The sequence below is a fragment of the Nipponia nippon genome, unplaced genomic scaffold, assembly GCF_047370975.1.
Source record: "Nipponia nippon isolate SJK-2023a ecotype South Korea unplaced genomic scaffold, ASM4737097v1 scaffold_4, whole genome shotgun sequence".
NCBI classification, from domain to species: Eukaryota; Metazoa; Chordata; class Aves; order Pelecaniformes; family Threskiornithidae; genus Nipponia; species Nipponia nippon.
In genome coordinates, this window is record NW_028262358.1 from 11,345,055 (window position 1) to 11,359,041 (window position 13,987).

Consider the following 13,987-nt stretch of genomic DNA (forward strand, 5'->3'; position numbering starts at 1 on the left):
ATACATATAGATACACATACATATATACATGCATATATATACATATACACATATATATACATATAAACACACATATATGCATATACGTGTGTGTATACACACACATATATACATATATATACATATATACAGACATATACACACAAAAATATGCATGCATATACATACACACACACATATATGCATGCATATATATATACACCTATATCTGCACACGCAGGTGTGCGGACAGGGCGCAGCTCCGCGCGGCCGGGGCGCGGGGGCGGCACTACAAGTCCCGTCATGCCGCGGGGCGGGGGCGGGGCCTCCCCAGGCGCGGCGCCCCGGCCCCGCCCCGGCCCCTCCCCCCCCCGCCGGTGGGGTGGCGCGAGCGCGCGGCGGCCGCCGAGCCAGAGGGCGGGCGGCGTGGTGAGGCGAGGCGAGGCGAAGCGAAGCGCGGCGGAGCGAGGGCGGGAGGAGGCCGTGGTGAGGGCGGCGGAGCCGGCGTCGATCGGGTTGTTCTCCCCGGCCGCTTCCCGGCAGCTGTCGCTGCTGCTTCCCGGCCTGTGGCTCGTAGCGACGGCCCGCCGGAGCCCGCGGGGGCGGGGGCGAGCGCTGCGGAGGCTCCTTCCCCTCTCGCCCAGCCGCGGTTGTCGCCCGCCGTGGGACCGTGAGGAGACGGAGACTGAGGCTGCCCCTGCCCCTTTCCCCGGCTCCAGGCCTCCCCCCGCCGCCTCGGGGAGTTGCGACTGCCGGCGTGGGGTCCCTCTTCCGCCTGCTTCCTTCCTCCTTGGGGTGAGTATCGCGCCTGTCGCGACAGAGACTTACCGGCGCGCCCGTATCGCGAGGGGGGAGGCGGGCTGGGGGCCTGCCCGGGGGCTGCCCGCTGCCTCGGGCTGCTTCCCCCCCCTCACCCCCCTTCCCCCGCCGCCCTGCGCGCTTTGTGCTGCGCCTCCGCAGGGCTGCCTTTCTGTGGCTGTTTTTAAAATAATTCTCTATTTTTATTTTTTTTTTCCGGGGGTTTGGGGAGTTTGTTGGCTTTTTTTTGTGTGTGTGGCTTTTTTTTTTGGTCTTTTTTTCTTCTTTTTTTCCTTCCCACCCACCCGGAGTTGGCCGAGCCCCGCTCTGGGGCTGGATGTGCCGGGGAAGCTCTTTGTCATGGAGCGGCTGCCGAGCCGCCTGCCCTCGGGAAAAACATCACTTCGAAAAAAAATAGAAAAAAAAAAAAAAAAGTCGTTCAGTATTTGGACTCCGAGGTTTTGTTGAATTGGGGGGGGTGGGTTTTTTTGGCGGTGGTGTTATTATTTTATTTTTTTTTTCGGGGAGGAAAGAGTCCCCCCCAAGCCCCGGCTCCATTTATCGCAGCCCCCCGTGCCGGAGCGTTGAATGGGAGCAGCACGCAGGCGGGTGAAAACAAAACAAAGGGGGATTTTGTTTTGCTGGTCTTAACCTGCGAAATCTTAGTGGGAAAGCTTGCTTCTTTTTTTTTTTTTTTTTTTCCCCTTACCTCTTCCAAATTTGATGTTGTTTTACTCTGGCAGAATCCGGATAACCGGTAGATAAGTTGTGTCTTTTAAATTTTAAGCTTCTTGGGGGAATCGTAAGGTTTCTCGCCCGTATCCTCAGCACTGGCTCTTTTGTGAGCAGCCTGCCATCCAGCGCAACTTTCGTGGGGTTTTTCTTTTCGCTCTTTTTTTTTTTTTCATGTAGTTAAATGATGCGGTTTCAGGAAGACCTAATGGCAGGGGGTCATTTCTGCCTGTAACAACCGAGAAGATTTTTAAAGGGCAGGGGAGAGGAGCAGCGGTTGTGTTCTCAGCTGAATAATTTTTTTGGTTCTTAAAAGGGATAACGATTTTTTTAAAGCAACTATTATATTTGTATACTGAAAGCTTTTTTCTTTTTTTTTTTCTTTGTTTTTGTTTTAACTACCCCCTCAAAAACTGCAGCTATTTCACCTCTGCAAAATGCAGCTTCTAGACTACATGCAAGGAAAAGCAGTCTAGTGGTAACGCTCGTGTTTCTGGCCTTACCTTTTAAAGGCCACCCATTTGTTTTTGCTGGGGACTCCTCTGCCTTGACAACAAAGTACTTGGCGAGTAAAATTACAAAGCATTTCAGCTAGACAGAGCTGGCATTTCTGCATCCGAAGGACGATGGGTTTATTTTTTCCATTTTGAACGCGTGTGGAGGGCGGGGGGAGAGCTGGGGAAAAAAAAGCTGTTTCCGGTTTCTGTTCAGCAGCTTTTCATATTTTTTTACAAAGAAGCAGCCAGATGACCTGTTGATGATACATCTTCCGTCGCTTTTTATGCTGAAAGGTGCCGGTAGGTTAGTGGAGATGAAAGCTTCAGGCTACTCAGATTTTTCGTTTGCATGTGTCGTCGTGTGGTCCGTGTGGCTTTGTAATGTTTTAGGCTGAAAATTTCAGAATGAATAATGTAGTGCCAAAGTTCAGACGTCTGCATGGGACAGTTCCCCCTCTTCTCTCCCCACCCCCCCCCCCCGCAGGAAAAAGCCTGGTTTGGAGAAAATTGAGCACTCGTAGTTTAAAGTTAGACCTTTTTAGTGCTGTGTAAGATAGGTGTCCTAACTCCTTTTGAAGTCGTATGAATGGCCAGGCAGGAAGCTTTAGAAATGCGTTTTAGTTGTACATAGGCACCTTCTGTGTACCTTAAGCTTAAATGTCTCCTATTTCAAATGAATTAAACTTGTTGTGCTGAGCGTAGTCTTGTGAAGTGTGCCTAATGAATGTTTCCGTTCTTGCTAAACACTGAAATGTATTTCTCAACACAGCAGGTTGCCATGCTAGTGTTCATCTTGGAAATTAAAATTTTGAGTAACTACTTGTATTTCAGTTAAGGCAGGACTTAGATATTAGTTTAAAGTCTGTCTGCTACAACCATTTTGTATTTTGGTATCAATACTGGTTTCTATTAAGAAACTAGGCATGGAGAACGGGATCTTTTCATGTCAGGATTTATAGTTAGAGACTTTGTGTTTGTAGATGCAAAATAGAGCATCATCTGCTTGGAGCCAGTGGTATTTAGAACTCTCATTCATTTGGAAGGAACTAATTAAAAGTATATTTTGATATAAAATGCCTACTCAGACAGGACCTCTGGAATACAGGAAAGCAGAAAACCTGAAGCTTTTTGTGGATGCTAATCCATGCCCTGAGCTAAAAAAGGAAGAATGAGGGTGTTTCATGAGAAATCAAAGTCACCTTTAAGTGCATACTTGTAAGCAAAATTACACAGTTGATTAGGAATTCCTGCAGGATGCCAGTAATTGGAGGTACTTGTTGCTGGCTGGTCACTCTGTGCCTTGCTGGTTAGATCGTAAAAGTTTTGACTGTAGGTGGCATCAAGAGGAAAAAGTCCAGCTCTTTTGCTTCCCAGACGTTCGTTCCTTAATCTCCAGATTCACAGGCGTGCTGACAAACTGTCAAAGGAAGTGACAGCAAAGAGATGGTGTAGGAAGTAGGTCGAGCACTGCTAAATACTGCTGGGAGAGGTTCAGTGGAAAAAAGTAAGCGTGTTTCCATCTGATCTAGTTTCTGTTTCCTTTCAATCTAGTGGTTGACAGGATGCACCAGTAAATCTCATACTCCTGCTGTAGTCCCCCGGTTCTACTGAAAGTAATATTGTATCCCCAGTCAGGCCCAGTTAGTCTACCTGGATGGAAAGATTCATGGGGAAGAAGGTAAAATAGCAATTTAGTTCTGATCCCGTGAGGTGCGAATCGTGTCAGTTGGGCAAAGCTGAAGTGGCTCTGTGTCGCCCAGGAGGCCGTGGGCAGCTCGTGGGATGGATTTCCCTCTCCCTCTGCTGCTGTAGGCTCTCCAGTGGGAGGCTGGAGGTGGGCTGGAGCAATACGGTAGCATCATGGCACGTTCTTTGTGGCCTTAATGTTTTGCAGTGGATGTGGCGATTAATAGTCACAAGTGATTGTAAGTGTTTCTTGTTTAAAACGTTTGAATTGATCTATTCAAAAACCTGCCTTCCAGGTTAAAAAAGAAGAAAGTTCTTCGGCATGCTAGAAACCATCCTTAAACTACAAAAAAAGCAAGCTCTACCCTGTTGCTGCTTTCTCCTAAAAGCAGTAAAAGCTATTGACAATCATTTGATTTGCAGACAAATTACAGCCTTGCACTATGAATACGTTCTTTTTCAAGTAACCTGTATTTATATCAGTTTGAAAAAGAGATCGTGCTTCAAGTAGGAAGAGGTGCTTTGATGCTTTGCACGATTGAGCGCACAGCTTATTGGCTACCTAGGTGAGCCCTGTGCCATGGACTTCTTTTGCTGACCCTTGTCATGTGATTGGGAGCACCAAATGTTGCTAGCTGCTCAAAATGACCTTTCTGGAATAACCCTGTAGTCATGAATGGATATAAAATAGTTGACTGGAAACGACAGGCTCTACAGGAAAAGTCTGTGGTCCTCTGCTGGCACCCTGCGCTGAAGGTAGGTGGTCACCAGTACCAGTCTTGCTCCGGCAGTGTCTCCTGTCTGGCATACTAGGTATAAATGCTGTGAAGGTGGTGTTTCGGGATGTGGGCTCAAGTGTGAACTAGTCAGCAGCTTGTTTGATTCAGGCTGAATGCAGCACCTGGGTGGAAGCATTTGGTTAAAGATTGATGGTATCCTCCAGTCTCGGCTATGCAGGAACACAGTTCAGTTCATGAATAGGTAATAAAAGTTAATCTGCTGACCTTGTTTCTTAATCCATGCTGCTGAATTCAATCATAGTGACTTGACTGCCACCTGTGGTACATACTTACGTAAATGCTGAATTTTAGGTTCAAATCTCATGTACTCGAGAGCAGAGTGGACTGAACCTTGCAGTGCATTTCTGGCTGTGGCTTCAGGATCGGGAGTGTCCTGTAATTTTACTGTCCTGATTGAAGGTATATGGCAGTTGTCAGAGTAGGAGCAGTCAAAACCTCTTACTCTGGCCCCATAATTATATCCATGCTGGGAAGAGGATTCGTTTGATTCACACTCACATTGCAATACTTCCCTTGTTCACGAGTAGAGTATGTTGTAGAAGACTTTGCATGTGTGTCGTGCTGGCTCAAAACGCTCTTGATCTCCCTTGATGTTGGCTATACAGCTATGTCAGCCAGATGTTTTTCTGTGCCGACCCTGTTTGCAGCAGATTCATTGCATAAATGTGTTTTTAGAAGGGGGAAAAACGCTCCTTTTGGGAGAAGTTTTTTAGTAGTACAGAGAGATTTGGGCCAGAGAGATGCTGGTCTGGCTATACTAGATAGGGTCGGTGTGTATGTGTTGGTGGGAGCAATTGCACCATGTAATTGACAAAAGTTAATCAAAGTCCCAGATGTAGGCAAGCTTTTGCTGATGGAGTGCTTTTGTCAGCCTGTTAGTTTACATATTTGGTATTCAGGGAGATAAGCATGGTGGTTTTGGCAGAAAAACTTTTGTCACTAAATGCTGTATTTCAGTTTGTGGGTCTGTAACATTTGCTATAGTGGCTGAGGCTCTGTGTTGTGGACAAGTCTATATAGCACAGAAATGAACAGCAAGGAAGGTAGGAAAAAGCTGAAGTTAAATAGACTTAAACCAGAAGTGATATACAGAATATTGTTGTTTATTATTAGGATAGTTGATAGTATGAATAGTCACTAGAGAATGCTGTTTTGTGGACTGATTGGGGTTTTGAGTGAGTGGGATATATAAAAAAATATTTTGTAGATGCTTGCAAGATACGGGATTGGAGCAAGTTGGTTGAGTAAGATTCTTTGGGGAATAGTTTATTGGAGCTCGGACTCGAGGAGAAGATGGAAAGAAAAAACCCAACCAAACCCCCAAAATCCAGATAAACAAAACACAAAACCCTGCCTAGCCAAAATTGTCTTTAAGTAGACCACCATCAATGGATTTTTGCTTCCATTGCCAATTGATTCATCTGCCTGGAGGTACTTAGCTGCTTGTATTTCAAGTATGCAATGTTTCTGCAACTATATAATCCTTTGGGCTTCATTACAAACACTTAAAAATACTCTTTCCTGAGCTGGGATACCTGTTTTCCTTACTTCATGGGCAAAGTGGGGGATGGAGATCAAATTTGAAGGGACTGATTTGTTTTCTGTTAAGATGACTGTGAAGATTTACCATTGGCATCGGTGGAGCTCAAGGCCTGCAAGCGTTTCTGGAGGCATAGTGAGAGCAAACTGAGTGATCCGATTCAAGCGTTTCACCCTGGCCTGCTTGCCTCTTCCCTGCTCCTGCTTAATTGTCTGACGGTTCGTGTGAACGGAGCAGCGAGCAACTGGAAAGTAGCAGCTGTCGAGTTGGTTTCTCCCTCCCTTCTGCCAGCTCGTCCCCTAGGATGGTAACCCCTTAACCTGGGTCAACAACACGAATGTCTTAATTGTTCTTTGGGTCAGGGCGCCAAGCTGGCATCTCTGGGTTAGATCTAGCTTGAAACGTCTGGTCATCTTTGCCCAAGATGTGATCAGCAACGACTGGGGCAGCCCACGAAGCACCTAGTGGAACTAGTGTGCCTGTGTAGCCTCCACAAATGGCCCCCTTAACCATCAAGTCCATTGGGATGTTGTAAGATAACATTAAACTAGTAGCAAAATTAGGCTTAGGGTTTCATGTGTTTGTAGTTCCTTTTCTTGTGTTAAGATCATGCCTCTCTGATGGTTACAGATCTGCCCCAAAGTGCCTGCTTTCCCTGCCATCAGTTCCTTCTGCTTTTAATGGTCGAGCAGTATTAAATATAAAGACTTGATTTTAAAATCATACAAACTTGAGTACTTCATCTGTATTTTCTTTGTCCTAAGACAAATTTTGTGTTAAATGGTAAAAGTGGTCCCTGAACAATTCCTGCTAAGAAATCTTAAGGCTCCTTTTCTCTTAAGTGTTAATAAGTATACTGAGATTTTTGTCTGATGCTACCTTGATATCCTTTCCACTTATCTGAAGCAGCTGTAGTTCAGTACAATATTTTTACAAGAATAAATATTGCCTTAATCGTGGTTTAACACAAGGTTCAACTGGGAAAATAAGTAATGGTTCTTTTGTCATATCATGTAGCTGAACTATTTGTTTGGTATGAGGTTAGGGGAAAAAATCCAAATGCATCACACATGGAGGCTTACTATAAAGTAATTTGCTTCCTTTTAAAGAACTTGTTGCTCATTTTCCTTCTTTAATGCACCTCTTGGGATAAGCTGCTAATTCTAAAAATATGTCAGTTCCGCCATTTCCCACTAATATATTTTTTCTTTGTTTGGCTTTGGTTTGCTTTTTCCCTGAGCCACTTTAAATACTCTGAGGAATGCTCAACATGGAAGAAAATAAATGCACATAGGTACTTGAGTTGCTGTATTTAGATCGCTGCTGTATTTCAAGGCTAGCGGAAGATGACTTTGAACTTTGGTTCTACAGTGAAAGAGAGTAGAGGGGCCTCAACCCTTAGCTAATGTCTCAGGTAGGGTATCTGCTGCTTCTTGGATCTGGCTCCTTTCTGCTGGGCAAGCGCTCCGTTTTGAATTTAGGAAAGAAAATGCAACATGCTACTAATGATGTCAAAATTTTCTAAAAGAAACTGGGGAAGTTCCTTGTGTATAGGAAACCAGAGTTGCTGACTATTTGGCTGGGGGAAACCAGAGCTATGGACCGTTCAGTCAATACTGCTATTTCCATCTTCATGATCAAATCTTGATGGTAATTTGGTTTCAGATTTAGGAATGCCACTTTCAGAGCTCCACAAAAAGCTGTATGATGCCCACAAGTGGTGTGAGTGCACTGGCTGTCCGTGCATGGCTTCCTTAAACTACATTTGCTCTAGTACAATCTGTCTTCAGTGCTTGAGTGGCGGGTGGCCCAGTCTTAGCCGTGGGACACAACCTGGGCTTGAATGGCCGACACAGATGAGGCTGGTAAACTTGGGCTGGAGAGGAGAAGAAATATTGCTTGCTGTACGCTTGTTAACGATTTGGTATGTTCAGGTGACTTATTCTTTTGTCCTCTTTTTCTGCTTTAAAAGAATGAATTGAAGCCACATGTAAAGACCATCTCTATTTTTATCCAGAAAATGTTTCCAGCTTGTTCTCGCATTGCATATAGGCTCTGTTTAATTGGCATTGTAATGTTAAAATATTTTTAACATCAGTAGTGATGATTAGAAGTTGCATAGTTAGAGGGGAAAAGATAATAGTCAAACTGTAAAACAAGTCATCGTGGTAACACCTAACTTCAACACCTGCTATTTGTGTGTGTTAGGTGGATATTTGTTTAATGTACCTTCAGCAAAGAGCTGGGAGAGATCCAGCTCAAATTCCCTGAAACTTATGGGGGCAATCAGTAAAAACTGCTTCTCGACAGGGAAAAGATTTAAACATTTTTCTCAGTTTTTCAGATAGGTAGTGCAGAGAACCAGAAGGCCCAAAAGTAGGCCAGAAGGCCCAAAAGTAGGGTGTTTCACTTGTTCTTTTCTCATGTGATAACCTTTAGGCAAATTTGTGATGATAGTGCTGGACGCTTTAGATAAGGACTGCTTTTCTTGTGCAGTCTGCTGTCCCTGCACCTCTTAGAGTTAAACCATTACATTTTTTTTTTTTTTTGTGTATATATATAAATCAGAGAGAAAGAAAACTGTGTACTTCATACCCTGGGATTAGCAGACCAAATTTAAGACAAATTATATTGTAATGCATATTAGTTTGAAGACAGTTGATGACCCCTTTGTGCTTAGATGACTTGCACAGCTTCAGTGGATCCATCACACTGGATCTTTGTTTCTGGATTTTTTTTTAATGCGGTAATTACTATGCTGCTGATAGCCCACGTCAGTTGTGTTAGCATTCATTTGGTGCTGTATGTGGTGGATGTGAAATATCATTCCAGTAGAGCTTTCCCTTTTGGTGCAGCATGAATGGTTGGCTGTTGATTAAGGGTTCTGTAAACTACTCAAGGTTGTTGCAGAAGGCTAGAGTGTACTGTGGTGAGGGTAGCAGCTGGGTGGTTTTTTTAATCTTTTTTTTTAAAAAAAAAGAAGAGATGCATTATTCTGTTGAGGTGGTCAGCCACCTGCTGAAGATGAGGAACTCAGCTTGATCTTGTAAACAGATAAATGCACGAGTAGCTTTTATTTTTATCCATTTTTTTTCTTGCACGTGTGCATATTTTTACAGTCAGTGCTATGACCAATGTATTAACTTTGTCTGAGGCTTTCTGAGCAGCAGATGTGAACATAGAGTAAGTCCTTGTACCCCTCTCTCACTGCTGGCTGAGAAAGGCCAGGATGCTGTAGTAAAATGTGAGGGCTTGTAAACCACTTATAAGCTACTTGTGACTTAGATATAGCAACTGCTTTTGAATTTCTATGCCAATATATACACACTATTTAATTTTTTTCTCTCATTTAACTATTCATATTTCACTGTTCTGTGAGATATGAGTAGTCAGCAAGGGAAACTCCTGCCTCTAGAGGGAAAGTGTTACAAGCATTTTTCCTGCAATCTTTCACTTTTTGTAACTTTGAGGAGGAGCTTGTTTAGGTTGGCAGTGTCTTAAACAGGAGCAGAGATAACAGCCTGATCCAAAAGATGAGGGAAGAACTAATCTTTACCTTAAACCCAAGAGGGACTAGTCGCAGGGAGAAGTGAAGAGCTTATTTATCGTGTCGATAAGCATGTGCAGAAAGTATCTTTCAGTCTCTTAGAGTCCACAATAGCAAGTATTGTAGGCATGCTGCTGTTATTTTATAGCTATTAATGAGAAGTAACAATTAGATTTATCTGACCCTTTTGTTGTTGTATATTTCAAAACCTCAGTCATGAAGAAATGAGTTTTAAAGGTCCAGATAGTGCTTGGCTTACGTGTAGAGTGAGATGGCACGAGCAGTTTCTTGCCTCACTCTGGGCAGATGTCAAGTGTAGCATCGCCTGTTTTCTCTTGCTCTCCAGTTTCCCAAGGCAGGGCTGGGGCTGCCACCGTTCTGTGGCAGCACCTCATACTGGCCTTAAAGACAAGAGGGTTATGGGTCCTCCTGAATCCCTGGGAGATGTGGGGAAGGATGTGTAAACCCTCCCACGTATAACAACAGAAGATGTAACGGAGCTGGAATTGCACTCCGCTCTCCTGTCTATCTAGGAGCTCAGCACATGGGAGGTGTGGGGGGGAGAGGAACCTGTGTGCTGGGATGATGGATGATGTCTCCAAAGCCCTGGATGGGTGTTAGGCTTGTCTCCCTTTTTTTCTTGTTATTTTAATAAAGGTAAGGAACTCACAGGTGTGTTGATGCTTAATTCGCTAATGTTTGGATGCTGCCACAGAAATGTGAATTAGCATTCAGTCACTAATCAAATCTTGCTCTGCTCTGAGGCATGTAAACGAATGAAGTACCAAGGAATGTGAAGGTGGATGAAAAAATAGTGCAGCATGAGTTCCCTGAGTTCATGCTTCCCATTTCTTCTGTTTCTACTGTGTCGGATATTTAGAAGTATGTGTCAGTGGACCATGGACCAGGTACAGAACTTGTCTGAGACACAAGCCTGATGCAAAGGAGGAAAGCACAGTGATTTGGAATATGGGGAGGATAACATCTGTTTGTAACCTTTGTCCCAAGTGGAACGGATTATAAAATGACAAATACTGATTCTCTGCCAATCGGCATATGCTCAATTCAGTATTGCACAAAGCATGCCAATTAGATTTAATACAAATGTTCCCTCGGAAAGATCACCTTGATTTAATTTTTTTCAGATGCATAAAGTAGAAATGGTCTGAGGCTGTCTGTTTGTTCTTTAAAGACTAAGTGCTGTATTTCTAGCTCTTGGCAGACATTGTCCGCAAGTACTTCATGTTCCATTGGGCTTATGCCAAATTTAATGTACTGTGTGTACTGAAAGCATCAAAACCAGACTTACTTTAATTTTAGATTTTACAGCTACCATTACTGATTTTTCTTAGAGCTGTTCCATTCAATCTGCTATCGTTTTAATTTCTTTTCCCTGCAGGAATTTGGGGAAGGATCTTGACAGTCGTTATTTGTGTGGCTAGGAACTGTTTACGTGAGTGAGAGCTGTAGATCAGACATCTCTGCAGTGGCCAAACTCTCCATTTACAGAAGCTAAATCAGCACACTGCATTATTTGTGAACTCCCGTCTTTAATACTGACTGGTATGCTGTGACTAAGGATAGTGTTATAAACAGAGTCCGTCAACTGCTTTGCAAGAAACTTGAATTTTGTAAAAACCTGGGACGGGGAAAGACTGTTACAATCAGCTAAACCAAAAATTGTGAACTTTCATTTCACATGGCTTCTGCACTGTATGACTAGAAGTCTGCCCCTAAGACCTTGTACTCTTCAGAGACAAAAAAGGGAAGAGGTAGGGGAGAGAAACATAGCACAAGTAGGAGTTACAGTAGGTAGACAAAGAGAGGAAGGAAATAACCGAGGAAAGAATAGGGTATAGTGCAAAACAGCCAACCAACATGGGCTGGAGCATTCATAACGCTACAGTCGTCAGGTCTGCTGATCCCTGCCTGACAGCTGTGTCTGCTGGCCTCATATTTTGGCTGTTCATCTTTTATTTTCAACCCTCCGGGCCAAGTAGCTGTGCATAAGCATGGCTTCTGGCCAGGTGGCTCATAGCCCTTGGAGTGGAGCAGGATTCCCTTCCATTGTGCTGGTGTGGAAGAGCATGGGGCTCGGTGGAGCCCGTTTTTTCCCCCGCTGCCTCTTTGACTCCTGCTGAGCCTCCTTTTATTAAATGACAGTCTGTTTTGGTTTCTGCTTTGCAACTTCAACTTCTGCTAGTGTTGCAAGAGTGAAGTTGCTCAGCTCTTTAAAGACATGCATGTAAGTGGGGGACAGAGGTGTCTCTTGATACAGTCTCTTGACTTAAAATCCCAAGGAGTTCTACTCTCGCTATTAATAGTCATTGTTGTAATTGAAGTATGTGGGAATTCCTGGTTAGTCTTCATTGTAGGCTTAACCATGGCACTCAGTGGCTTTTGTTAGGCCTAACTCTTATGCCAAAGGATTGAGCATGGTTTTAAGTCTAACTTCAGTTGTCCAGTCCTCAGCCATAGCTTATAGTTCAGACTTTACTCCATCTTAAGTAGGGTGATTAGTCTTCAGAAGCACCACTTAAGCTTTAACAATCTTCAGATACTATTGCACAGTCTTCAGAGACTGTATTTTCTGTCCTCCTCCTGTCTTCTCATTGCAACTTAGTACACATGTGCTGGAGTCTGTGTTGTGGCCTCTTCAATTTCTGCAGTTTACCTTTGCCAAGCAGTGGTAGAAGATGCTTTCCCAGAACACAACCAAATGACCAATTTGGAAGAATTATTGGTAGAAGAGTTTTTGCAACTGGACCCTAAGATGTGTTAATGTTAGTATACCCCGAGTTTTATTGTAGCAACTGGTTATGGAAGTAACTTGCATTAATGTTAGCAGACAAACTGTGCCTCATTTTTGCCACCCAAAAGTGTTTTGGTAATTTTTATCTTGGTGCTGTTCCTCATAAGAGGAATTGGTGGTACATCATGCTGCAGAACTGAGTAGGCTAACGATGCTTGTCTTCCTTTTGTCTCTTGTGTTGTCCCGTGTCCTAGACCCCCAAGCATAGCGAAAACTGTAATAGGAAAATCGTCCTATGGAGAAATGTACAGGAAGTGACTAAACCTGATGAAGACAGAATGAAGGGTTGTTGCAAGTCTGCTTTTGTAACTGAGACAGAATTTGAAATTTTTTAGTTTATTGCTGTTACTGTGCTTGTTTTCAAGCTTAATTTTCAAACATCCTTCATATAAGCTTAGTATTAACTCATTATGCATGCTAATAAGATTATTGCTGTACTAAGCTGTCTTCTGCTGATGAATGTAGCTTTTGTTACCTAAAGAAACAAAATCAATTGAATAGAAGAGCGAGTATAAAGAAAACAAAAATTAGCTCCAAAGTTAAGAATAGGAGTGGTTATGTTCCCCTGTTTTTCAAGATTAAACACAGCTTTTAAGTGCTGCTCAGGAACAAACCCTATTTCCTGTCATCTCGCTATTAATTAGTCCATGCATTTAAAAAAACCATAATTTTGCTCTTTTTCTGGAAATGAGCACAAAGTCCGCTATATGGAAGGTGGTCCCAGCTCTCTGTTCCGTTCCTGTCCTGTGCTCAGATGCACATCTGGAACCTAGTAAATCCAACTGAGGAGCAGATTGGGGCGTGCATCTGTGGACACCATAGCTGTGCAAAACCCTTATGTCGTCTAAATGCAGGGCAGCAGGCAGGACCGCTGCTTTTGCAGGCAGTAGTATTTTATGCTACCTTAAAATTGTTTAACCACAGAAATGTGCTCCTGCTGTATGTTCCTGGTAACGACTAAGCACGGGCATTCCTGCAGGTCGTGAGAGTAGGTGATAAATAACAGCTCTGTGATGCAGTGCTTCTGTCTTTGCATGCAAAGCTCATGCCTCTGCACTAGTAGCCAGGTTTGTCAATGAATAGAACACTTTATTTTGGAAGGGAACTCTGGAGATCATCAGGTCCAGCTCCCCCTACTCAAAGTAGTTTGCAGTTAAAGCCAGCTCTTTCATCCCTTTATTTTGCAGGGTCTTGAATAGCATACAGCCAGTGCGTCTGCTGACAATACTTGTCTAATGTTTACCTGCAACTGTCAGTCTTCTGTAAATGTAAAACTTGGACTTCTTCAGTATAATTCCAGAACATGTTCTTAAATTTCAGTAAATCTGGAGCATGCTGAAACCAACTGACTGGTAACTGAATTCCTTGAATAATTTTGAACAACTGAGTATTTGAGTTGCTCTGCACTAGGAATACTGATTGGACACAAGAGTATATGCTGTGTTCAAAGACATGTTATTCGTGCTTTCCTCCAAATGCACTTATTCTGGTAGACACTGAGCCAACATTGATAAACCTCTACAAAACTGTTTTTTACAGTGGCTGTGAGCAACAGGTAGACTTCCCACCTCTGCCTCTCCCAGCTGACAGTTCTCT

General features: G+C 43.5%; 1 protein-coding gene across 2 annotated transcripts in view; it reads left to right on the plus strand.

Moving 5' to 3' along the window:
• Positions 1 to 362: 362 nt before the first annotated feature.
• PELI1 (pellino E3 ubiquitin protein ligase 1) overlaps positions 363 to 13,987 on the plus strand; it is a 46,345-nt gene continuing 32,720 nt past the window's right edge. For both annotated transcript variants that reach the window (XM_087776486.1, XM_087776487.1), the window contains exon 1: positions 363 to 774. The gene's annotated coding sequence lies outside the window, so the exon portion shown is untranslated. The remainder of the gene's footprint in view (positions 775 to 13,987) is intronic.